The sequence below is a fragment of the Herpailurus yagouaroundi genome, unplaced genomic scaffold (genome assembly GCF_014898765.1).
Source record: "Herpailurus yagouaroundi ecotype Mexico unplaced genomic scaffold, PumYag 387, whole genome shotgun sequence".
In the NCBI taxonomy this organism is placed as follows: domain Eukaryota; kingdom Metazoa; phylum Chordata; class Mammalia; order Carnivora; family Felidae; genus Herpailurus; species Herpailurus yagouaroundi.
The window spans coordinates 5,355-32,808 of record NW_024412604.1 but is presented as its reverse complement, the minus strand read 5'-3'; the positions used below and the strand labels follow the sequence as shown (position 1 = coordinate 32,808).

The following is a 27,454-nucleotide window of genomic DNA, read 5'->3' as shown; positions in this document are numbered from 1 at the left end:
TATTAGACATGAAAATCTGAGTGCAGAGATACATGGCCCCCAGGCTAGGGTGACATGTTGTTGCTTTGGACTACTTTTAGAAGTGTCAGAGCCGGAAAATACATCTTGTTTTAAGGTAGAGTTCACATGGACTTCCAGCGGTTTGATGCTCTGTACCCAACTATCTTTGAAGTACATAGTGTCACAGGCAGCTAAGATTTTTCTCCCACATTGGCAGTCCTCAGCTCAGCACCATCTCTCACCCCCAGAGGAGGGCAGCTAAACTGTAAATGAAATCACAGAGCTGGAACATTGTCAGTTATCTTTTGATGCATAACAAAGTACTGCCAAACCTAGGGACTTAAACAGAGAGTGATTTATCATTTCTCAATGTTCTGTGGATTGCTGGGGTGTATCTTTGGCTTCACGGGGGTGATCTGGGGTCACTCAGGGGCCCTGATCCCTTCTTAGTGGGGGAAGCAACAGAGTTGTCTTTTGAAAACATAAACAGTCACTCTGAGGAAGAAGCATGTACTCCTTGCTCTGCCTGTAAGACCCTACATGACCGGCTGCCTTGTCCTCCTTTCCTGCCATCCTCTTGTATCTACATACCCCAGACTTGTTGGCCTCTTTACCTTTCCTTCCTTGGAAGCACCAAATTTGCCCTACCTCAGTGCCTCTGTACTCACTGTTGTCTGCTTGCAGGGTTCCTCTCCTAGATCTTTGCACAGTTGGCTTTTTTTTTTTTTAAGTTTTATGTATGTATTTTTTAGTAATCACCACACCCAGTGTGGGGCTCAAACTTGCAACCCCGAGATCAAGAGCTGGATGCTTTTATGACTGAGCCAGCCAGGCACCCCTGCACAGGGGAAATTTTTTTATACTTAGGGTTCATTAAAATGTCACCCTGTCTTCTTGAGTCTTTGATCCTCCATCCACACCCTACCCTACACTTTCCCAGGATAGTCCCTGTCAATTCACAGTATTTTTTTTTAATTTTTTTTCAAAGTTTATGTATTTTTGGGACAGAGAGAGACAGAGCATGAACGGGGGAGGGGCAGAGAGAGAGGGAGACACAGAATCGGAAACAGGCTCCAGGCTCTGAGCCATCAGCCCAGAGCCCGACGCGGGGCTCGAACTCCCGGACCGCGAGATCGTGACCTGGCTGAAGTCGGACGCTTAACCGACTGCGCCACCCAGGCGCCCCATCACAGTATTTAATTTATCTTGTTCACTTACTTGTTCTCTTGTTTATTTCTGTCTCTGCCTCTAGAATACAAAATTTCCTGAGAGCAGGACTTTATCTGCCTTGCTTTCCACTGCATTCTTGGTGCCTAGAAAACTCCTTGCATAAAAGAAAGGAAGAAAACATTTGTTGAATGGATGATAAATCATTCATGCACCAAAAGAGGAGAGGGATGAATAGGTGGAGCACAGAGGATTTTTAGGGGAGTGTAACTACTGTGTGTGATATAATGATGGATGCATGTCATTCTACATTTGCCCAAACCCATCGACTATACAACACAGGAGTGACCCCTACTGTAAACTGGACTTGGGGTGATCATGATGTGCCAGTGTGGGTTCATCAGTTGTAACATGCTCCTGTCTCGTGTGGGATGTTGGGGGCAGGGGTATATGGGAACTCTGTGTACATTCCTCTCAATTTCTCTGTGAACCTAAGACTGCTCTAAAAAATAAAGGTGTTTTTTTCTTTTTTTTAAATAGTGCACATCCATTGGAAAGAAATCTGAACAATATAGACATACATATAAAGTCCAGAGGATTACATCCATACCTTCTGTACCCCAAGCCCTTTCTGTTTATATCCGCACCTCTTGTGTTGACTGGCTGGGTGGCTGTGATGCCTTTCATGGGAAGGATGAGATTGAGAGGTGGAATGAGGATACTGGGAGCTCTGTGTTAGACCGAGGTGCCTGAGATGCCTTTCAGACCACTGAGTGGGAAGTTGGCTCTCCGTGTCTGGATCCTGGGCTGAGGGCCGAGCTGGAGATGTGATTGGGAGGTAGTAGCAGCATATCATTGTTACTTCAGGCTATGGGACTGGGGGAGGTCCACACACAGGCTGTAGACAGAAAACAAGTGAGGAGAGTCTGGAGTGTCAGCGTTAGAGATCAGAGGAAGAAGACACACCAGGAAAAGAGACAGGACACCCGTGGAGTAGGACCAAATGAGGCATGCATGGAAACCTGGGAAGGGCTGCCAGATAAAACACAGAATTTGAGAGAAACAGTGACTCACTTTTCAGCATAAGTATGTCCCATTTTACCTGCGAAATCTGACAACCCTAAGCTGGAAGAAGGCATCTCAGCCTTTCCACAGTGATGCTACAGGCCAGGAATGCCCGCTGGGCCTATACTACTTGTGATGATTCCCCAGCGGGTTCCCCTCCTGGAGCCATTGTTGAAGCTGGATCAGCCCTTGTGGTTCTTGTTATATTGTAGGAAGAGCCTCAGCAAAATCATCAGGGAACTTTGGAGAACAAGATTTATTACTCACAGGTCCTGGCAGGTCCATGGCATGTGCGAGGGCCACACAGCCACACAGTATAGTCTCAGGTGGAGAGGGAGGGAGGATGCATGGGCCTGGGGCTCTGCATTTGTTGGGATGAGATAATTAGGGTTTCATGGGTTCACTGATTATCAGATGGCTTAAAACATGAGAACAAGAAGTAGGATAAGGGAAGGGAGAAGCAGAGTCACTCAAGCAGTCAGTGATCTAGATTACCCAGGACTTGCTAAAAGGGGAGCTTTATGGGTGTGGGTGACCTTGTGGGGTTGGTTTGCTAGGAGCTGGCTGCCTTTGACATGGATGCCTCAGCAGTCAAAGGCTTCTTGACATGCACACACTAGCAGCCCCAGGAGAAACAAAATCAGTCCCAGCACAATTAACCTAGACTTTATTGTAGAGTGCTGAACACAGGAAAGCTCCAGAAGAGCCTTTTAACAAGGGTGAGGTGGGCAGAATGTTTTAAGGGCTTTAGGGGAAAGGGATTTGTCAGAGTTCCTGTAGATGTTGCAGGAAGGGGTCAGCACCAGTGCGGCCATTTTCAGAAATGAGAGCAGGGCATCATACTTGATAGCAGCTCTTCTGTGCAGGATGGACTAAACTTTATCAGGAAAGAGGAGAAGGGATGAAAAGGAGCAGGGGCTAAAGTCACATGCAGGAGGGGTGGGGGGGACACCACAGTGGCCAAGTCTCAAGTCCTTGAGTCTCTCATGCCCTAGTGAATCTGTATGGAACCAGACTAGAACGCTGGCGGGAAAACCTGGCACACAGGAGGGCCAGCGGTAGTAAATCTGGCCATGGGAGACTAATCTCTTGGTGGAACTTAGCCAGGGTTTCCTTGAGGGTGCTATTCATCCGCTCTACTTTCCCTGAGCTCTGGGGTTGGTAAGCAGTGCACAGTTTCCAGGTAACATTGAGGGATTTTGTTAGGGTTTGTATAATGTCTGCCACAAATGCAGGCCCATTATCACTGTGTATGGTTAAGGGTAGACCAAACCAAGGCACAATCTCCTGTAGAAGAGCTTTGGCCACCTTGTGACTTCCTTCCATTCTGGTCTGGAATGCTTCGACCCATCCCAAATATGTGCAGATTATTACAAGAAGGTACCTGAAACCTTTATTTGGTTGTATGTCAGTAAAGTCCACCTCTAAGTCTTTGAAAGGGGTGGCCCCTATCCATCACGTGCCAGGCAGGGGCCATGGGGACAGACGAAGCATTGTTTTTGGCACACGTTCCACCTTGTTCACTGACAGCTCGGCATAATGCTGGCAGCTGGCTGACAGAGTTGTTCTTTTGGAGGAGGGCCTCTAGTGCAGTTTTTCCTAGGTGTGTGAGTTGGTGATGTTCCTTCACTAGGTGATTTCCCACAGAAAACAAAGGGGACAAAGATGTGTCCATTTGGCATGACCCACCATCTGTCTTTGCTTAGTGTGCCCCCTTCTGTCGAGGCCCAACTTATTTCTTCTTTGGTATACAGGGGAGGGGAGGCTTCCCTCTGGGGTGCAAGAGTCATAGTGTAGGCAAGAGCTTCACCAGGGTCACCAACAGGTGGCTGCTCAGGCTGTTTTGTCAGCTGGGTGACTTCCTTGAGTTATGGGGTTGTCTCCTTTCTGATGTCCCTTATGGTGTAGGATGGCTACCTTGTCTGGCAGCCGAGTGGCCTCAAGAAGCTTTAGTATTTCTTCCTTGCTTTGGATCATTTTCCCTGCAGCGGTAAGGAGGCCTCTTTCCTTATAGCCGGCCCCATGCACCTGCACAGTAGCGAAGGCATCAGCTTCATGGAAATCAGTGTAGATGTTAACTTGTTTACCTTTGCTAAGGATGAGGAACCAGGTTAAGGTGTACAGTTCAGCTTGTTGTGCTGACCATCCTTCCGGCAAGGCCTTGGCTTCCAGAACGTCGGTGGTTGTGGTTACCGCATATCCTGCTCTTCGGCTGCCCTCTTGTAAATAGCTGCTCCCATCGCTGAACAGGTGATCTCTGGGCTTGTTATAACCTGGTCTTGGAGGTCCGAGCGGCTGGTGTAGACTTCATCCACTACTTTGGAACAGTCATGGTCGGGTTCTCTCTCCTCCGTGGGAAGGAAGGTGGCCAGGTTGATGTTCTTACTGTTTCAAGAGTGACCCCTGGGTTTTCATAGAGAAGGCCTTGGTATTGTGTCAGCTGAGAATTAGAGAGGAAACGATATCCTTGAGTGCTTGTGAGGGACACGACCGCGTGTGGAACCTTAACATTAAGTGTTTGTCCCAGTGTGAGTTTGTCTGCCTCCTTGATGAGCAGGACTGTGGCTGCCAGCGCTCTGAGGCACGGTGGCCATCCTGCAGCCATGGGATCAAGTTTTTTTGACAGGTAGGCTACTGGCCATTGCCAAGGCCCCATGCCCTGAGTGAGCACTCCAAGGGATGTTTATTCCTTTTCATGCACGAAGAGGATAAAGGGCCTTTCTGTGTCAGGCAAACTCAGGGCTGGGGCTCATCCCAGAGCCAACTTTATTTCTGTGAAAGTGGTCCTTGCTTCCTCAGTCCATGCAAGGGGCTCCCGGTCTAGCCCTCCCAACAGGTCATAGAGGGGCCTCGCTATGGCTGAGGATGCAGGGATCCAAATGCGACAGAACCCCGCGGCCCCTAAAAATTCATGCAAGCCTAGTTTTGTTTGGGGCTGTGGCGGTGTGGTGATAACGTCCTTCCTTTCCAGTCCCAGTTCTCTTTTTCCTTTTGTGAGGAGGAAGCCTAAGTAGCAGACCTGCTGCTGACAAATCTGTGCCTTTTTCCAAGAGGCCCAGTACCCCAAGTAGGATAGGAGCTGCAGGAGGGCCTTGGTACCTTTCATACAGTTGTCTTGAGTGTTGCTGGCAAGGAGGAGGTGGTCTACGTATTGGAGGAGGACACACCCTGTGGTTTCCCTCAGAACGTTGGCGAGGTCTGCAGCTAGTGCTTCCCCAAAAAGAGTGGGCGAGTTCTTGAAACCTTGGGGAAGTTGTGTCTATCCAGGTCAGCTGCATCTGGCACCCTGTAACGGGCTCATTCCACTGAAAGGCAAACAATGGTTGACTTTGAGGAGCCAGGTGGAGGCAGAAGAAAGCATCCTTCAGGTCGAGGCATGTAAACCATGTGGCTGACCCCGGAATTTGGCTGAGGAGAGTATATGGGTTCGGAACCACTGGGTGTAAGGAAACAGTCACTTTGTTAATGGCCCTCAGATCCTGTACTGGTCGGTCTCCTCCTCCTGGCTTCTTGACTGGCAAGAGCAGGGTATTCCAAGCCAACTGGCACTCAATTCAAATACCTGCTTCTCTGAGCTTGGTCAGGTGCTCTTGTATAACCCATTCTAGTCTTGAGTGGGAGGGGGTACTGCCTTTGTCTCTGAGGTTGGGCTCCAGGGATCAGGTCACCAATGATGGGGGCCCGATTCCAAGCTAGTCCAGGTGGGTTATCTTCAACCCATACGGAGGGGAATGTGAGCCTGAATTCTGAGGGGTTACAGAATAAGGCCTGGGTTTTAGAATAGTCTCCATTCTTCTTCACTTGGCAGGGTAATCGCCAAGACCAGGGTTTCCTTCTGCCTTGGGTTTAATTGGAGGTGAGTGCATCCAGTGGGTTCAAAAGTCATCCGGGCCCCAAGTGTGGAGAGCAGATCCTGGCCCAGGAGAGGACTTGAGCAGTCAGGTAAGTAGAGTAACTCATGCCAGACCTTGTGACCCCCCAAGTCCACATTGTCGAGCTTGACAGAAGAGCTGCTGTATCACCCGTGTCCCAGTAGCCCCAAGTATGGCTGCTGCCTTTTGGCTTAAGAGTGCCACAGGGGAAGTAACAACGGAGTGTTCAGCCCCAGGGTCAACCATGAAAGTTATTGTTCAGCCCCCTACCTTCATTTCGACCGTGGGCTCATGGGGGCCAAGAGAGAAAGAGCCCGGCCCCCTCAGTCCGAATCTACCCTGGCCAGACCAACGAGGTTCTCACCTCGAGGTTCCTCCCAATATTGGCTGGGTTTTGAGGGTCCCTTCTGATTCGGACATTCATTCTCCTAGTGTCCCTTGTCTTTGCAGTATACACATTGGTCCCTTGCTAAGGGGGCTCTGGGCTTCCGCCCTTTTGGTGGTTGGGGTCTTCCCACCTTCGCAGCGTCTGTTCCTTTTCGTTCTGCTGCGAGAAGGGTGGCTTCTTAGTCTTCTCTCTGCTTCTCTTTCAGCTGTGACTTCTCTGTTCATGAAAACCTTATTGGTGACCTCTATCAACTGAGTGATATTCATCCCGGCAAAGCCCTCCAACTTCTGGAGTTTTCTTCTGATATCTGGGGAAGCCTGTGCCCCAAAGGAGGTATTTACCAGCTGTTGACTTTCTGGTGCCTTGGGGTCAAATGGGGTGTATACATGGCATGCTTTACATAATCTTTCATAGTAGTCTCTGGGAGACTCCCCAGGGTGCTGTGTGACTGGGTTTGATGTTTGAGTCATGTTCATGGGCTTTTTGGCTCCAACTAGGACTCCCCGAAGGAGGGCTTCCTGGTATCATCAGATGTGAACCTGTCCCTCTTCTGTGGTAAAATCCCATGTTGGGTGTTCTTCACGCATGGCAGCTTGAGCCCAGACAGCAGGGTCATTGATCCCTGGCGGTGCGTGATCTTCTAGGTAGTGTTGTGTTTCCCTCCTCCTCCTCCTCCTCCTCCTCTTCCTCCTCTTCCTCCTCGTCCTCCTTCTTCTTTCTTCTTCTTTCTTCTTTCTTCTGTATTAAACAGAGTACGGAGTAACTGTGACAATATTCCCAAGTCCGTTGACGGGTCTGGAAGAGGGACTCCAAGTCAGCCATTGCTTGAGGCTTTTCAGAGTATGATGGAGTGTTGTGTTTCCAATTGAGGATGTCGGTTGTAGAGAAAGGTTGATAATACATCATGGAATGGCTGGGCTGGATGGTTCCGTCCTCATTCTGTCTTTCAGGCTCTCTCATCTCCCTTACAGGCATTTGGAGAGCATTAGGTCTGGGTCTGGGGCAGAGTTTGGCTGCTGGCCCCTGTTGGGGAGGATTCTCCGGGTGTGAGAGGGGCAGGGAGATGGGTGGCGCCGACTGTGGTGGCGGCAGCGGCAGCGGCAGCAGCGGTGGCGCCCATTGCTTGGCGGCGACTTTGGCAGCAGCAGCGAGAGCAGCCAGTGACCTCAGTGGAAAGACAGATGCGGGAGGAGTTTCAGGCTCAGGGGGAGCAGGGAGGGAGCTTGATGAGTCATAAGGAGGTGGAAAGACAATATCTTCCTTTGTGTCTCCTTTGAATCTTAGAGGAGTGGCAGGTTGCTTCATTGGCTCCCTGGGTGAGCCTCCGGATAAAGTGGCTAAAACCTGTGCCTGGTTCTGTTTGCTAACGATGAATCGCACCCAAGGCGGGGGGTTTGGGGCAATTTCAAGCCAAGGAATCGATGTATGGAAACTGATCAGAGTGGCCTGGGTTCCCAGTGACTATTAGCCCGACCCACTGCACCATTTGAGCATCTAATGTCCCTTCTGGGGGCCATCCTACATTGAATATGGGCCATTCTAGTTCACAAAAGGTCCTTAACTTCCTGGGTGTCATTTTCACCCCATAATCACCTGAAAATCCCTTTTTAAAATTTTTGAGCATGACCTCTAAAAGCAGAGGCTTACTCTGTTTTGATCCCATTATTAATTCCTATCTCGTGTTCAGTGTCACAAACACAGACAAATGAGATTACCTTCAGATGAGAGGGCCAATCAGATACTCCTCTGGTCATGTTCCTGAGGGAAACGTTAGGTGAGGTTTGGCTGTAGCGGACTCAGCTTTGTGACTTGTGATCAGAATCTGATCCAATACTGCCCCAGACCTTATACTCTCACCACGACACAGGAGAGCCCATTCAGACTCCGTAGACTTTTGGGGACCTTAAGGGTGCCTGTCCATGGAGCCACAAACTCGAACTCGGCTGGCAAGGCTGGCCAAGCCACTCATTCTCCTTCTCTGTCTCTCTGTCTCTCTGTCTCTCTCTCTCTCTGTCTCTCTCTCTCTCTCTCTCACACACACACACACACACACACACACACACACACACACACACACACCAGAGTCTATTACATTGCCTCCCACAAAATTTTCTACCTGTGAGACCTATTAAGGCCTCCGGAGATTGATCACGTCCCTCTTCCAGGCACTTGGGTGGGCCTGACTTCTTTGGGGCCCCAGCCTTACTGGTTCCGATGTTGGGTCCATGTCCTCACCTACCAGTTGCCTTCGAGTCCAGCGGGAACAAGGGAGCGGGGCCAGCCCGAGGCAACTGAGAAGGAGACTGCCGAAATCCAGGCAGGGCACACCTTCTCCCTTGCAATCCCTCGCTTTGTCACCGCCTCGCCGTTCTCCCAAACAGGTGGCAACAATGGGCCAGCGTGGTTGGGTTTCCTGATCAGGGAACCAAGTGTGTTACGGAACCAGGCTGGAACACTGGCAGAAAAACCAAGCGGCACTCGGAGATCTTGGTGCATTGGAGATTTATTTAACACCAGCGGGTTCAGAGGAGACTGTCTCTCCAAAGATCTGAGCACCGAATGCAAGTGGGGAGGGTAATTTATAGTTGTCAGCTTCCATATCTGTGGGTGGGGGTTTTGGCGCACACAGCAAACAAAGGAAGAAGAACCAAGAGGAGGGGGTCTCGAAGCTAGAGACCGGAGTCTGTTTTAGCTCCGTCGGCCATCTTTGGCATACTTTATTCACTTGTCCAACATTCCCCCCTTTGGTGCCCTTTAAAAAACTTTTAGTAGGCATCATCTTTCAGTTTTACAGGTTGGTGCTCTCGGAAGACTAAGATACGTGCAGTCGTTTGGCGAGCAACAGTGTTTTCAGTAAAATGTACCACAGCATTCAGTATACAGGGGCCAATGGATCCAAGTAAAATTATGGAGAGGAGGGGCCCCACCAGGGCAGGAAGCCAGGATGCCCAATCCGTGAGGTCCCATCCTTTCCATTGATTGATAGTTTCCTGTGGCCTATGTTGAATTCTTTCCTTGAGCTCCTTAACCTTTGTTGTAACTATTCCTGACTGGTTTACGTGATAGCAACATCCCTCCCCCGGAAAGATGCAAGTCCCTCCTTTTTCTGAAGTAAGGAGGTCAAGGGCTCGCCTGTTTTGGAGGGTCAGTGCCACCAGAGAGTTTATTTGGCTCTGTAAGGTTACCAGAGACTCTGCCACCCATTCGATGTCTTCACTTAGCTCTTCAGATAGTCTATGGTATAGTCCTATGTATGAACCTATGCCCCCTCTTCCAGTTCCTATTCCTGTCACAATTCCTGTGCCTATCAAAATGGGTAGCAGGACTGCCCATTTAGCCCAGTACTTGGGGTTACAGGCTGTTAAGAGCTGATCTTCAGTGTATACAGATACTTCTGGGGTTGGGAAGACGGAATAACAAAGCTGAGTCCAGTTGGGCTCTAGGCATCAGTAGGCCGATTTAGAACACAGATGGACCACCCCAGGGGTTGAACATAGGGTTGCATTTCTCTTTAAGGTTATATTTCTCCCACATAGAGAGGTACCATTCATACCTTCAGGGACTGTACAGATTAGATTGTCGGCATTTGAAATAGATGCCAGTGACCAGGGTCCAATTAAGACAGAGGTGTTGGTTTTGAGATTTTCAGGAGCTTCCCAGGTCAAAGGGATGGGAGTGGCTAAGTTAAGCCCTCCAGCTGAGGGGGCAAGCACATCCAGCAGATTTGTATGTGATTATCTATTTTATGGAGGACTTGTAGAGTAGTGTTGGCCTAACGCTGGAGTGGGGAATTGGTAAGCATCTGACTGAGGGCTGAAAAGTTCACACCTTGGTAGGCTGCCAGGAGAGTGGCCGCCTTTATGGCTTGCATTCCCCTATCCTTTATAACTGTTTGAAGGGCCCTGTCTTGAACCCCTCCCCCATCTGAGATTCCCCCATTGAGGAAGGTAAGTGTAGCAAGCTCACTTCCCTCTCCAGAGGCCCTTGTTGTGACATGGGTTCCTGACATTTCGGGTTATCTCTATGATCCAATACTTAGTCCTTGGGACACCGGGCGACTGACAGTGCGTGTTTTTCCCCTGTAGTGATCTTTGTGGAGGCAGGTGAAGGCGCTGGATGCCCTTGCCCCCCTTATTGTCATATAACAATCCTGGGGGCAAAGTGGGTAAGTGGCAGTTGTGAGGGTGAGAGAGGTTATCCTAGCATACAGGCAATACTTACTAATCCTCCCATCCAGAGGAGGTATGCAAGGCCCAGAATGCATCTTTTTGTCCCATGTCCAGCTTGTTGGTGCAGTCTCTATCAGCCCAATGGTAAGAAGTAAGATCAGGGCTATGACACCGGTAAGGGGCAAGGGCTGGCAGAGTTGCATCCAAACCCCCGGGCTAGGTTCACGCATTGATTCCTCAAGCTTCTGCCATGCACAGGCCAGCCAGCTTCTGGGGTGTGGCTGGAGCAGGGCTGGAGGTCTCAAGGGCCAGTTTCCCTTTTGAGGGTCAGTTTTAGTGGGTTGACTGGATCTGGATCACTTCGCCAGGTTGTGGGTTCTTCTGAGTTGTCCTTCTTAGCTCTGGAGTGATGGACCCATGGGGGGTGATACCTGAAACTCAATCCTCTATTTGGTTGTATGTCTGTAAAGTCTATCTCCAAGTTTTGGAAAGGGTGGATTTCTGGTAACTGTCAGATCAGGTTTAGGGAAGATATGATTTGCATATTTAGGGATCCATCCTGTTTTCCAGTTGTGTAAATAATCATATGCCTATGGGGTGTTATTTTTATCCCCATAGAATAACAAGCACAGAAAATTTCCTATACATGAAATAGTTTGACAATTTTCTGATGTTTACCTCAAGTTGTTTAGGCAAAAAACCAAACATTTAAAGGTGATCATGACTAGAATTTAACATTCTTAACAGTGCATTGTTGAAACAGTTGTTCTCTAAAGACACACACCCCCCCCCTCCCTTTCCAGAGATAGCTAAATAGAGACAAATGCATCTGTAGAACAAATCCAGTCTTAACAAATCTGACCTAATTATTTACATAAGCTCAGCAAGAATAGCGATTGGTCATGAGGATCTTGTAAATTTTCTTCGTTGGAGCTTTTTATAACCAATCTCTGGGTTGAATTTTTAGTAGCCTATCCAGGCCAGGAGCCAAGCCAAATACTTGCCATCAAACAGGCCTGCAATACCTGTAGAATTGGGCAAATTCCTCTTTGTGAGGTCCCCAAGATATCCTGAGTTTCCTGCACCTGCCAGGAAGTGGCCGTCTTTACCTACCTGTTGAGGCTGCTGGGAATTCAGCAAGCAAGGCACCAGGCCAACATTTCCAAGGGGCATTATGGCTCCATGTTTTATAAAGCCAACCCTAATTCCTTAAAGCTGTCTGGTCATATCTGAGTTTATGAATGTCATCCTCAAATATGACATTCCAGTGAAGCCTTGGTAAAATAACCAGTATTTCCAATGGTGACCTGTTGCATGATGAACAGATTATTATTGAACTTATGCAAAAAAGTGTAATTCCCATGAAAGAAAAAATACTCATTGAGAGTTCCGAATTTCAGGGGAGTTATGTAGAGAAAAAGATAAATGCTTCAGTTTACAAATGCATACTTTATGACATTTTTGTATATCATAGATATCTTAAGAGAAAGTTTCCTTAATCTGGGAGATGAGATATTAGAGAACCAACAATATGTTCAACAAGAATCATAAAACTAAATTTTCTCAGTTCATTTAATCCCATGTTCCTAATTCTTGTTCAATTTGAATGCAGCTTTTTAGTTCTGGAAATTCTTACCCATTTTAGTATTAATTTTAAGATATCAGATACCTGTATTTATCCACAAAGTCCTTTGAATAAATCTCCTTGAAGAAGATATACGTTTTGTGAGAGAATAAGAACAATTATAAATGACAAAATCTCAGAAATAGAAATCGTTAAAGATTTGATGAGAGTTCATTATGATGCAATTGACAAAGAAATGTGGTTATTTCTGTGACACATAACATCTCAAGTAATCAGAATATTGTTGACCTTATATCAAAACATTTAAACTTTAGGAATTGCATATATTTGGGCAGTTACTGCATTTACCTGTGCAATACAACCTAAGGTTTACCATTGTATGACAGTGCTTTTCCGTAATTTAGCATCCCAAATAAAAGGGCCTAATTGGTCAAGAAGACTTCATTTACCATTTAAATCCTGAGAAGTTTGTTAAAACCCCAGAAGTCATAAATGCATTCTAAATAGGATTAAAGATCATTACAAATCTTACAATTTTATTTATTCAACCAAAGTGGCAATAAAAGATCTCAAAGGTGAATATATAGCATTATACAGTTGTTATCAAAACCTAGGTCCTTTAACATTGAGAAGTTTTAACTAAGTAATCAAAGACCTGATAGAGAGGAGACCTAAAACTTTGATTTTCCTGGAGGATAAACCTTTTTTTGCGTTGTCTTATCAAGAGCAGATGAACAATTCAAGAAAACTTTGTCATTTTAGCAGAAAGAAAAGCAGAATTTCAACCTTATACCAGTATACTTTTAAAATTCCATTCATATCAACCTTCTACAACTTTCTTTTGCTTCCAAATTTTGTCCCAAAGCCATTTCCTTCCAAATAACCAGTCTCATTTAGGACAAAATTACTTTCTTCTACCCTCAACGAAACTGTATTTCCATTCCTTATATCTTTCTTATATACCTCCTATTTTCCTACATACAGTGTTGTTTTCTTGATTTTCATCAGTATGAAGTACATTCAGCAGAATTTTAACTCTTAGGAAACCTTAGTCTCCAGTGGAGGACTTAGTAACCAATTGAGAAGTGTTTAACATCAGAATTTTTTTAGATGGTAAATTCATGAACCAATTAAGTACAAAGCATGTTTTCCAATAGGTCCAAATAGCCTTAATTTCTCAGCAATAAGAAGTTTAAAACACAAACCTATGTTCAGTAATCAATGCTTTAGCATTCCATCCTATTTGGAAAGTTTCAGGTTACCAAGGTCCTTGAAAGTTATCTTAACAATTACCCATGAAAACTTTGAGACAGTCAAAATTAACTATCATTAACAAATTGCAAAAGATAACATGAGCTTATTTGAACTTTGCCAATAACTTTAAAGGCAGGTCCAATAAACTTAAATTAGTTTAAACATCGCATATGTTTCACCTGCGTCCACCTAAAAGTCAATCAATTTTTCCCCATTGTCAGTTTTCATTTGGGGTGCCAGTGGAGATATCTGAACTGGGTGGTCCAAGGGGGGGTGCACTTTGCTCCTTGACTTGGAGGGTGGGAGGAGGAACCAATGGTGCCTGAGACACTGGGGATGGTATAGGACCACACCCAAGTTGGTGCAGAAACATGAGGGGGAGGGGAAAGCAGAAGCAGCAACTGCTTGGGAATATTTCTTAAAATCCCTGTCCCGAGACAGACTAACCACAGTTGGCTCTAATTATAGCCATTAACCTGGGAAATGAGGAGAATCCCTCACATCTATTAAGCAGAGGAACAGGGAGAGTCAGTGTCCCCGTTTAGTCTTGTTCTATCTTGGCTAGACCAATAAGTTCCCCTTCTGGAGGTTCCTCCTGATTTTGGATTGGGTTTTGGGACTTTCCCTGGTTGGGACACGTATTCTTTTTAATGTCCTTTCCCCTTGCAGTAGGTTCATATTTATGGCCGCCTCAACCCCCTGCTCTGATCCCCCAGAGAGCCTCCTGACACTGGCAGATGTGGACCAGCATCTGGAGAGCGCCTGCACCTGGGCAAATTTGCAATCTGGCTAGTGGTCCTTGTGGAGGAGGGTTCTATGGCCCAGAAGGGGAGGAGAAATGGGAAGAGTTTCAAGCTCAGGGGAGGGGGAGGAAACCTAATGAGTCATGAAGAGGCAGAACATTAGGGGAGCAGTGGGTCACTTCTTTGGCTCCCTGGGTGAATCTTCAGATAAAGCAGCTAAAACCTTTGCCTGGCTCTCCTTGCTCCATCCTGACCCCACAATGCTCTCATGAGGCAGAGTCCCAAAGACAGAGGGACAGGGGCGCCCCCTCCAATGAGGAGACCAGCCAGATGCCTGCTTGGCCATGTCCCTAAGGAACCCAGGCAATGCTCAGCCCCACAGATCCCGGCCCCTGGGGACCCCAAGGGCGCCCGCCTGTGGAGCCACAGAATCTAACTCAGCAGGCAAGCTAGACTGAGTCGCACATACACACATACACACCAGAGGTTATTACATTCCCTCCCACAGAATCCCTACCTGTGAGACTTCTGAAGTCTTGGGGAGTGATCATATCCCCCTTCTACTTTTGCAAGTGGGCTTGATTAGATTGGTCCTCAGACTTACCAGTTCCGACGTCAGGTCCAGGTCCTCACCTGCCAAGTCTCCTCAAGTCCAGTGGGAATGGCAGAGTGAGGGCCGGCCCAAGGCAACCAAGAAGGAGACTGACAAAATTCAGGCAGGGCATGCACTCTTCCTTGCGATCCTTCATTCCATCACCACCTCGCCATTCTCCCAAACCAGTGGCAACAGTGGGCCAGTGCGGTTGGGTTTCCCTGTCAGGGAACCAAGTATGTTACAGAACCAGGGTGGAATGCTGGTGGAAAAACCAAGTGGCACTCGGAGATCGTGGTGGATTGGAGATTTATTTAACACTGGCGGGCTCAGAGGAGACCATTTCTCCAAAGATCTGAGCCCCGAATGCAAGTGGGAAGGGTAATTTATAGTTATCAGCCTCCATACTGGGGGGTGGGTGTTATTTGGGCACAGCAAACAAAGGAAGAAGAAACCGGAGGAGGGGTCTCTAAGAGCTTGTTTTTGCTCCATCAGCCATCTTTGGTGTACTTTATCCACTTCTCCAACACTATCAAGGATGGCATGAGAAATTACATAAAAATTATATCTGTGCTAAAAATAGGGTTGGAAGGATGTTTACATTTTATTAAATAAAACTACCCAGGATCTAGGACATTGATTTAAAAAAAATTGTGTGTGTGTGTGTGTGTGTGTGTACACACTGGAAGAATATACATTGGATTTAGCATTAATTATTTGGGGGCAGTAACATTGTCAGTGATTTAACCTCCCTTATTTGTACCTTTTTGTGTTTTTTAAATTATATTTCTTATGAACATATTACTTTTTTGTTAAAAAAAAACCAATCACGTTGTATTTATTTTTGAAAGGAGAGTACTTTGGGATGGTCCTTCAGGAGTAGAATAGATGGATTGTGGTTCTACAATTCAGCTTGGCTGAATGCAAGAATTTTCATGTCAGGTAAAAGACACCAGACCTGGAAAGAATACATGGACTGTGACTTTATTGATCTAAATTGCAAAGCAAGCAAAACACTGTTGTTTAGGGCTGTACTCTTAGTTGGTAACACTAAATAAGGATGAAACAGAAAGTGAGGAGTGATCCTCTCCAGGTTTGTACAGTCGCCCCGGTGATAAGGAATAAGGGTTATTGTTAGGGGCTCAGAGATTTTGGGAAGCTGCTAGTGTTCTGCTGCTTGGCCTTATTCCATAAGTAATTCATGAATTTTGTATTGAGATATAAATCACATGCCACAAAATTCGCCCCTTCGAAATGTATAATTCAGGAGAACAGAAGATTCATGTTCACACAAAGATCTGCATATAATAGCAAAAAAGTAAAAAAAAAAAAAAAAAAAAAAAAAAAAAGGTTCAATTGTCCATCACCTGATGAATGGATAAACCAAATATGTTCTGTCCATACAGTGGAATATTTTTTGGCCATAAAAAGAAATGAAGTATTCATATAACAACATCGATGAACCTTGAAAACATTATGCTAAGTGGTGTCTTATGTTTGTTTTTTAAAATTTGTTTTATTTATTTTTAAATTTAATTTTTTAAAATTTACATCCAAGTTAGCACATGGTGGAACAATTATTTCAGGAGTAGATTCCTTAATGCCCCTTACCCATTTAGCCCATCCCCCCTCCCACAACCCCTCCAGTAACCCTCTGTTTGTTCTCCATATTTAAGAGTCTCTTATGTTTTGTCCCCCTCCCTGTTTTTTTTTTAATTTTTTTTTTAACGTTTATTTATTTTTGAGACAGAGAGAGACAAAGCATGAACAGGGGAGGGGCAGAGAGAGAGGGAGACACAGAATCTGAAACAGGCTCCAGGCTCTGAGCTGTCAGCACAGAGCCCGACGCGGGGCTCGAACTCACGGACCGTGAGATCATGACCTGAGCTGAAGTCGGACGCTTAACCGACTGAGCCACCCAGGCGCCCCTCCCCCTCCCTGTTTTTATATTATTTTTGCTTCCCTTCCCTTGTGTTCATCTGTTCTGTGTCTTAAAGTCCTCATATTAGTGAAGTCATATGATATTTCTCTTTCTCTAATTTCGCTTAGCATAATATCCTCTAATTCCATCCATGTAGTTGCAAATGGCAAGATTTCATTCTTTTTTATTTCTGAGTAATACTCCATTGTGTGTGTGTGTATGTGTGTATATATATATATACCACATCTTCTTTATCCACTCATCCATCGATGGACATTTTGGCTCTTTCCATACTTTGGCTATTGATGGTGCTGCTGTAAACATTGGCGTACATGTGCCCCTTTGAAACAGCATACCTGTACCCCTTGGATAAATACCTAGCGGTGCAATTGCTGGGTCATAGGGTAGTTCTGTTTTTAATTTTTTGAGGAAACTTCATAGTGTTTTCCTGAGTGGCTTCAGCAGTTTGCATTCCCATCCACAGTGCAAAAGAGATCCTCTTTCTCTGCATCCTTGTCAACATCTTTTGTTGCCTGAGTTGTTAATGTTAGCCATTCTGACAGATGTGAGGTGGTATCTCATTGTGGTTTTGATCTGTATTTCCCTGATGATGAGTGATGTTGAGCATTTTTTCATATGTCGGTTGGCCATCTGTATATCTTCTTTGGAGAAGTGTCTATTCGTGTCTTCTGCCCATTTCTTCATGGGATTATTTGTTTTTTGGGTGTTGAGTTTGAGCAGTTCTTTATAGATTTTGGATACTAGCCCTTTATCTGATAATGGCACTTGCAAATATCTTCTCCCATTCCATCAGTTGCCTTTTAGTTTTGCTGATTATTTCCTTTACTGTGCAGAAGCTTTTTATTTTGATGAGGTCCCAGTAGTTCATTTTTGCTTTTGTTTCTCTTGCCTCTGGAGTTGTGTTGAGGAAGAAGTTGCTGTGGCCAAGATCAATGAGGTTTTTGACCACTTTCTCCTCTAGGATTTTGATGGCTTCATGTCTTATGCTTAGGTCTTTCATCCATTTTGAGTTTATTTTTGTATATGGTGTAAGAAAGTGGTCCAGGTTCATTTTTCTGCATGTGGCTGTCCAGTTTTCCCAGCACCACTTGCTGAAGAGACTGTCTTTATTCCATTGGATATTCTTTCCTGCTTTGTCAAAGATTAGTTGACCATATGTTGGTAGGTACATTTCTGGATTCTCTATTCTGTTTCATTGATCTGAGTCTATTTTTGAGCCATCTTATGTGCTTTTGACTTGCATTTTTCTAACAACTGATGTTGAGCATCTTTTAATGTGCTTATTGTCCATTCAACTCCTTTGCCAGTTTTTAAATTGGATTTATTGTTGAGTTATAAGTGTTCTTGATATAGCAGGATACTAGACCCTTTTCAGATTATATGGCAAATATTATCTCTGTTTCTATGGGTTGTCTTTTCACTTTATTAGTAGTGTCCCACAAAACTTAGATTTTGATAACATCCAATTTATTTAATTTTTCTTTAGTTGCTTTTACTTTAGATATTGTGTCTAAGAAACCATTACCTAATCCAAAGTCACTAAAACTTATACCTATATTTTCTTCTAAGTGTTTTGTAGCTTTTAGCTGTTAGGTTTAGGGCTTTGGACCATTTTGTGTTAGTTTTTGTATATGGTTTGAGGTAGGTGTCTAAACACATGATTTTGCACGTGGATATCCAGTTATTTTGGCACCATTGTTGAAGAGACTTTTCTCTTCCCATTAAATAGCCTTGGCATCCTGGCTGAAAATCAATTGAACACAGGTACATGGGTTTATTTATGGATTCTCAACTCTATTTCACTGATCTATATTTTGATTCTTATACCAGTACTATACTGTCTTGATTATTGTAGCTGTATAGTGAGTTTTGAAATCAGGAAGTGTATTCATTTTGTCAAGATTGTTTAAAATTCTGGCTCTTGCATTTCCACATGGATTTTAGGATTAGCTTGTCATTTTCTGTGAAGAAGATCAGTGTAATTTTGATAGGAATTGCACTGGATTTGTAGATCAGTTTGAGAAATATCACCATCTTAACAATATAAGTCATTCAGTCCATGAGCACATGTTATCTTTTCATTTTGTTAGGTTGTTAAAAATTCCTTTCAACAGTGCTTTATAGTTTTCAGGGTAAAAGTTTTTACACATTTTTGTTACTTTTATCCTTAAGTATTTAATTATTTTTGGTGCTATGGCAGATGCAATTGTTTTCTTAGTTTATTAGATTGTTTATTGCTAGTGTATTGATCCTGTATCCTACAGCCTTGCTGAACTTATTAGCTGTGTGTGTGTGTGTATGTGTGTGTGTGTGTGTATTCCTTAGAATGTTCTATGTACGAGATATTGTCATCTGTAAACAGAGTCAGTTTTATTTCTTCCATTCCAGTTGGAATGACTTTTATTTCATTTTTTGCCTAATTGTGCTGGTTAGGACTTCAAATACAATGCAATAGGATAGGAGTGGCAAAGGCCTAAAGTTCAGGGGGATGATTTCAAACTTTCACCATTAAGTTTGTCAACTGTGGGTTTCTTGTAGATAGCCTTTATCAGATTGAAATAATTCCCTTAAATTCCTAGTGATTTTTTTTAGTATTTTTATCGTGAAACAGTGTTGGATATTGCTGAATGCTTTTTCTGATCTATTGAGTGAATCATGTTTTTTTTCCCCCTCCATTCTATTAATATGGTGTAATACATTGATTTTCACGTATTGAGCCAACTTTGCATTCCTGGGATAAATCCCACTTGGTCATCATATAAGCCTTTGTATATGCCGCATAAATCAGTTTGTTAGTATTTTTTTGATGGTTTTTGTGTATGTATGCATAAGGCTCTTATATTGGTCTGTAGTTTTCTTAAGTTATCTTTGTCTGAGTTTGGTATCAGGCAAAACAGTTCTCAGAACAACTTGGGAAGTGTTCCCATGTCATCAGTTTCTTTGGGAGTGTATAAAGGATGGTGTTAATTCTTTTTTAAATGCTTGGTAAACTTCACCAGTGAAGCCATCTGGTCTTGGACTTTGTGGGAAATTTTTTGTATTGCTAATTTGATCTTTTAATTGTTATGGGTCTTTTAAATTTTTTATTTCTTCTTGAATTTGTTAGTGTGTTTCTAGGAAATCGTCCATTTCATCTAGATTTTCTAATGTGTTGCATACAATTGTTCATAGTATTCCTTCATAATTATTTTCATATTTGTCAGGTGAATGTGATAACCACGACACTACAGAAACAATTATTTTTATATTTGTAAGTTTGGAAGTAGTGTTCCCTCTTAAGTATTTACACCCTCTGTCTTTCTTGGTCAGGTTAGCTACAGGTTTGTGTATTTTTTTCAATCTTTCCAGAGACCCAACTGTTGGTTTTGTTGATTTTCTATATGCTTTTTCCATTCTCTATTCCATTTATTACCACTCTAATCTTTATTGCTTCCTACCCTCTACTTTTTTTGTGTTGGTTTAGTCTTCTTTTTCATTTTTCTTAAGATGAAAGATCAATTTAGTAATATAAGCTTTTCTCTTTTATTTTTGGCTTTTTCATATATAAATTTGAAACACTTTATTTCCAGCATCCCGTAAGTTTTGGTATGTTATATTTTCATTTTAATTCTCCTCAAATAATTTTATGATTCCCTTATGATTTCTTCTTTGACCCATTAATTATTTGGGTGTGTTGTTTACACAAATTTGTGGATTTTCTGAATTTTCTTTTGTTATTTATTTGTAATTTTATTACATTTTGTATGTTTTTTCTATGATGTGTGGTTTATCCTAATGAATGTTCTGTATACATTGATAAGAATGTGTATTCTGCTGTTGTTGGGTGGAATGGTGTATAGATGTATGATCTAATTTGTTTATAGTGTTCAAGTCTTCCCTTTTTTGTCCATCTTCTAATTGTTCAGTAGATTATTGAAAGTAGAGTGTTGAAGTCTTCTATTATTGAATTGTATTTCTCTCCCTTCAATTCTGTCAGGTTTTGCCTCATGTACTTTGGGGCTATATTGTTAGGTGTGTATAATTAGTATGTTTTTTGATAATATTGACCCATTTACCATTATCAAATGCCCTTCTTTATCTGTAATAACAATTTTGTTTTAATGTCTATTTTGCCTGATGCTAGGAAAGTCATTCCCACCCTCCCCCCTACCTTTTTTTTTTGGTTACTCTTTGCCTGGTATGTCTTTTAAAGCCTTTTTACTTTCAACCTATCCATTTATCTTTAGTATAATTACTGATAAGATAGGATTTCTATCTGCCATTTTGCCATTTGTTTCTATATCTTATGGTTTCTTTCTGTTCCTCTATCCTTCATTACTCTCTTCTTTTGTATTAGATGTATACTTTCTAGTGTATTATTTTTATTCCATTGTTATTTTTAAAATATATATTTTTTAGTTATTTTCTTAGTGATTGCTTTGAGGATTACAATTCCCACCTTAGATAACATTGCAATTTAAATTAATAGCAACTTGGGGCGCCTGGGTGGCTCAGTCGGTTGAGCGACCGGCTTCGGCTCAGGTCATGATCTCACGGTTTGTGAGTTTGAGCCCCGTGTCAGGCTCTGTGCTGCCAGCTCAGAGCCTGGAGCCTGGAGCCTACTTCTGATTCTGTGTCTCCCTCTTTCTCTGACCCTCCCCCACTCATGCTCTGTCTCTCTCTGCCTCAGAAATAAACATTAAAAAAATTTTAAATTAATAGCAACTTAATGTTACTAATATATGAAACTTTGTTCCTATATAGCTCTGTGCTCTCCTTTGTGCTCCTCCTGTCATACAAATTACATTTTTATATATTCTGTACCCATATATAGTGATTTATAATTACTGAATTATGCAGTTGTCTTTAAATTGGATAAGAGAAAAAGGAGTTACTAACAACAGTGCATTTATACTTTCTTTTCTTTGGCTATTAAAAAATTTTTTTGAATGTTTATTTTTGAGAGATAGAGAGAGACAGAGCATGATTGGGGAAGGGGCAGAGAGAGGGAGACACAATCTGAAGCAAGCTCCAGGCTCTGAGTTGTCAGCACAGAGCCTGATGCAGGGCTTGAACTCACGAGCCGTGAGATCATGACCTGAGCTGCAGTCAGATGCTCACCTGACTGAACCACTCAGGTACCCCTATACTTTTTTTTTTAATTTGCCTATGTAGTTACCTTTGCCTAGTACTCTTTATATGAATTTAAAGTACTATCTAGGTCCTTTCATTTCAGCCTCTTGGTCTTGGTCTTTCCTGTAGGGCAGGTGCACACCAGTGGCACATTCTCTGGATTTTTGTTCATCTGGGAATCTCTTAATTTGTCCTTCATTTTTGAAGGATCCTTTTTCTGCTTATCAGAACTCTTGGTTGAAGTTCTTATTCCTTCAGCACTTGGAACATGTCATCCCACTGCCTCTGGCCTCCATGGATTCCAATGAAAAGTATGCTGTTAATCTTCCTGAGGAGTCCTTGTGCAAGAAGAGTCACCTCCCTGCTTTCAAGATTCTGTCTCTATCTTTGACTTTTGGCAGATTGATAATGATGTGTCTTGGGGTGGATCTCTTGTAATTTGTGTTCTTGTATTCTTGTGATTTGTTGAGCTTCTTGAATATGGAAGTTTGATCATAATTGGAAAGCTTTCACACATTATGTCTTCACACACAATATTATTTTGGACTCCTTTATTCTTTCGTCCCTTTCTGAGACTCCTGTTATATATGCAGGCGTGCTTGATGCTGTCCCATGGGCCCTGAGGACTTATTCATTTTTCTTCATTCTGTTTTGTTTCCTTTCTTCAGATTGGATGGTTTCTGTTGACTTAGCTTTCAGTTCAGTGGTTCTTTATTCTCCCTGCTTAGATCAGCCATTGCACTCCTCTAGGGCCATTTTATTTTATAACTCCAGAATTTTGAGTTAGTTCTTCTTTAAAATAGTTATCTCCTCCTTGATATTCTCCATTTTGGTTAGACTTCGTTTTTTTTGTACTTTATTTAGTTCTTCAGGGATGGTTTAAGTTCTTTGAACATATTTAAAATAGCTGATTTCAGGTTTTCGTCTAGTTAGTCAATATTTGGGCTTCCTCAGCATATTTTTTATTAATTGCTTTTTCCCTATGCATATGTCATAGTATCATGTTTTCTTGCATGCCTATTTTTTGTTGAAAACTGGACGCTTAAAATTCTATAAGGTGACGAGTCTGGAAATAAGGTTCTCCCCCTTCTCAGGGATTCTTGTTATTTCTGCTTTCTGTAGCTGTTGTTGGTTTAGCGACTTTTCTAAGTGACTTCTTTGGTTTGTATTCTGTGTTGTACTTCGCCCCTGAGGACTCTGCTCTGTGGTAAGGCAATTCTTGGATAGAGATTTCCTTGAATGCCATGTGTGGAAGTCATGAGTCCCCCAGTCTTTGCCTGGAGGCTCTGTGTGCCTGTTGGGGCACACCTTCAGTACATAGTGCTGTCATTCACCGCCCTGCCTTAGCCTTCATGGTGTGCTTATGCAGAGCCTCCAGATCAGCTGGGGGGTTACAGTTTCAAGCTTTCTCAGCTATTTCCTGAGCATATGCCCAGATCACTATGAGTTGCCTTCTAGATTCCCAGGAATTTTTAGGAACTTTTCAAAATTTAGGCATCTCATTCCCCAGCTTTTCCTTTTAGGCTTTTGGTTTGCATATTATTTACCTCAGCTATTACCCACTGCTTTAGGCAGTTGTGAAGTGCCTGTGATTGTTTTCCACAAATGTCCCCCAGGGAAAAGACTTTTTACACGAAGTGAATTTTATAAGTCAGGCGAGGGGTGCCTGGGTGGCTAAGTTGGTTAAGCTGCTGACCTGGGCTCAGGTCATGATCTCACTCATGGGTTCGAGCCCAGTGTCAAGTGCTGTGCTGACATCTCGGAGCCTGGAGCCTGCTTCAGATTCTGTCTCCCTCTCTCTGTCCCTCCCCCCATTCGTACTCTGTCTCTGAAAAATAAATAAATGTTAAAAATTAAAAAAAAATAAGTCAGGTGAAATACAGATAGACTGTAAGTGACATTTTCTGGTGAACCACCTGATAGGTCAAATGATGACAGTTCTTTGAGAATGAGGCTTTGAAGGAGCTCCAGCCCATTCTGCTCTCTCCAGGATATTGGTTTTTAAGGGTGCTGCAGAGCCACAGAGCAGGGGTGGGACTGAGGCACAGTAAAAACATCACAAACACCATGGATACTACAATGTGGCTGTTCTTGCTGAGGATTCAGCATTTTTTTATTGAGTAAATACTCCTGCATTGCTCCAAGCCTTTGGTGAATTTCCAGAGTTCTGAAAAGTGGGTTCTGACATTTTTTGCTAGCTATCTTGTTCTTCTCTGGAGGAAAGAATTTTCAGAGTTCTCTATACCACCAGTTTTGCTGACTCTAATTCATAAATATTTAGCGCTCTCTTCTTTGATATGTTATTTTTCTCAAACCTGTGCATATTAAATAAAAACTGTTTGAATTGAGGTTGCAGGAGACCGTGTGGAGCAGTCCCTGAGCAAGGGACTATTTTTTTTAATATAATTTACTGTCAAATTGGTTTCTATACAACACCCAGTGCTCATCCCAACACATGAAGGGGCTATTGATTGGGTAGAATGATGCCAGCCTCTGCTGGACAGAAGGGCCTGAGGGCTTAAAGGGTGTCAGCTGTATGGCAGTCAGGAACTGCTGATCAGCCATTGTTGCTTTGTGTCTCCCAGGTTAAGGCTGCCAGGGATTCAGCTCTGCTCACATGGATGGGACAGAGATCTGACAGCAGAGGCCAGAGGACCTGGCTCTGCCACACGCCTTCAGCCTGGAAGACTGGAGCCTCAGATGATGGACCTATGAGTGTGTCTGAGAGCCACAGGGTGGTCCCTGAACCACTGGGGTCTGAGTTCAGCAGGGAGACTGCCTTGTCCCTTGGCCTTCAGGTGATGGTGCCCTTCATGTTTGCAGGACCGGGACTATCCAGGGCTGGTGTGCTTTTGAACTATTTCCAGGTAAGAGGGAAATAAATGGGAATGGTGGTGTCAGGGGCACTGTTGAATGCCATCCCTGAAGAGTAGGCCTCTACACTTTGCATCCAGCTTGAGGGACAAGGGACAGGACGTCCTCTTCTTAAATACCATTTTTCTACAAATTGAGTAAGATTCTTTTAGTTACTGGTGACAGGGACTAAATTTAACCCAGGTTAAGCTTAAAAAAGACAATTTATTAGCTCATATAATTGAAATATGTAAGGGGTTAGATTTCAGGCATGGCATGATCCAGGTGCTTAAATGATTAACAGGATGCTGGCTTTTTCTCTGTCACTCATCTATCATTTATTTTCAGGTAGGATTCTATACCTAGAGGGGAAGATGGCCCTTGGCATTTAATTTCAACTTATTACAGGCGTTCTTAGAAAACAGAGAGATTTCTTTGTCAATGTCCACATCAGCCTCTAAAAATTGATCCTAATGTCAGGTCTACTCCTGTTCCAGTTCCTGTTCCCTGAGGGAGAACATTCTCTGTTTAGCTCACCTAACTTACATTGTCATCACTCTTGGAGGGGAGGCAGGGCACCTTGATTTGCAGCCCTACCAGAATTCCACAGAGTGAGGAACTGGGAGTTACCTCTCAGACAAAGAAGTTGCCAGTGTACCCTGACTTTCCTGTTCTTCTACTGTCATTACTTTCATTGGTGTGGTCTTCAGAGGTTCTTCCTGGAAAGGCATAGTCCCTAAGAATATTCTAATTCATAACTGGCTAGATCTGTCCTATTAGTTAGCAGTCAGCAGAGAACAAAGGCTTTCTAGAGTGAGGCAGGCTGGGAGAAGCAGGGCTGATGTGTGTGACAGTTCCTGGCCTGTGCCACACTCAGTGCTCCACGGTGTCTGTGCCTGGTAACCTAGGCCCTGCCCCTCATGAATTTAAGTCCCAGTTCTACTACTTAGCAGTAAGTCTGGTGATTTAAAATTTTTTAAAGTATTTTTTAAGTTGATTTATTTATTTTGAGTGTGAGAAACAGCAAGTGCGGGAGAGGCGGGAGGGGGGGGAGAGAATCCCAAGCAGGCTCCACACTGTCAGTGTAGAGTCCAATGTGGGGCTCAAACCCATGAACCATGAGATCATGACCTGAGCTGAAATCAAGAGTTGGATGCTTAACTGACTGAGCCAACTATCCCTAAATTTTTTTTAATGCTTTTTTTTTTCATTTTAGGGAGAGAGTGTGAGCAGAGGAGGGGCAGAAAGAGGGAGACACAGAATCCAAAGCAGTCTCCAGGCTCTGAGCTGTCAGCACAGAGCCTGTTGTGGGGCTCAAACTCACGCACCACAAGATCATGACCTGAGCTGAAGTCGGATGCTTAACAGACTGAGCCACCCAGCCGCCCCTAAATTCTTTTTAAACCAACACTAAAATCAAGAGATTTCATGTAAAAGTCTGAATTTCTGTTTTCTGTTGAAAACTTGGCAACTCTCACAGCATTGGCCCCACTTCCTCTCATGGCACAGTGGGTGGTTGCAGCTGCCTCTAGGTGGCCACGTTCTCTGGTTTGCCACAGTCCCCACCATCCCACTGCATTCCGTCACCTGCTTGGCCCTGCCCCAGTCTGGAGTTCTCAAAGACCCTTCCAGTACCCAGCTGTCTAGTTCCTCATGATGTCACAGCACCAGTGACCACCAGCTCACTCCCAGAATCCACCTGGACCTTGCCCGGCCCCAGGATGGCTGTCTCTTAAACCAGAGCCCCTATCCCAGTCTGATTCAGTCCCTGCCTGCAAGTTTGGTCTCTCTCTGCCCTCCAGACCCCAGTCCTCTCCTTTTTCTTGGTGACCTAGTCCACATCTTTGGTGACATGGTCAGTCAGCACTGTGGTAGCCTCAAGAGCACCTCAGTGTCCCAGCCTCTTTGCCGCCCTACTTACTTCAGGTGCTGTTCCCTGCAGTCCATTCTCAATGCCACTGATTTGCAAGATGCCTATTTTATTGAGTGTTCTCAGTATGGTGTCACTGAGGCATGTAACCTCTATACATACACACATACCTCACACTTCTATATTTGTATATACATCCATATATATCAACCCCCTAAGCATACACATATTCGTTTAGAATGTACACACACAGGCTTATAAATTATATAGGGAGAGGCAGTACAATAGTGAAATGAATTGCTTGAGAGCGCAGAGTCTAGAGCTAGTCTCACTGGGTTTGAGTCCAACCTTTGTCACTTACACAAGTTGTTCTTTTTCCCCGTTTTCTAATCTGTAAATTAGAATTGAGAGACCTGGAAAGATGGCAGCTTAGGAGGACACTGGGCTCACCTCGTCCTGCTGATCACTTAGATTCCACCCGCATCTGCCTAATAACCCAGAAAACTACCAGAAGACTAGCAGAATGGACTCTCCGGAGCCAAGTGTAGACAAGAGGCCCGTGGACAAGGGTAGGAAGGTTGGAGAGGCAGTGCCTGCTACACGGACTGGTGGGAGGGAGCCGAGGTCGTGGAGGGGCAGCCTGCTGGGCAAGGCAGAGCCCCTTGCAAAAGCAGAGGGGCCAGACTCCATGGGTTCTGACAGCCAGCGGGACTTAACATCTGGAGTGTTAAAAGTAAACAGCTCTGCTCTTGGAGAGCAGGGAGGGCAAGAAGACGCTGGGAGGGAGAGTTGTTGAGCCCCGGAAGACAGAGTTCAGCTCAGTGGGGGAACAAAGGTGCTGG

General features: G+C 44.0%; 1 long non-coding RNA gene across 1 annotated transcript in view; it reads left to right on the top strand.

Annotated features, from left to right (window-relative positions):
- Window positions 1-27,198, top strand: part of LOC121022266 (uncharacterized) — a 30,706-nt gene extending 3,508 nt beyond the window's left edge. The window contains exons 2-5 of the long non-coding RNA XR_005786879.1: window positions 6,041-6,174; window positions 6,698-6,825; window positions 24,475-24,756; window positions 27,015-27,198. This is a non-coding gene — a long non-coding RNA (uncharacterized LOC121022266). The remainder of the gene's footprint in view (window positions 1-6,040; window positions 6,175-6,697; window positions 6,826-24,474; window positions 24,757-27,014) is intronic.
- Window positions 27,199-27,454: the final 256 nt, after the last annotated feature.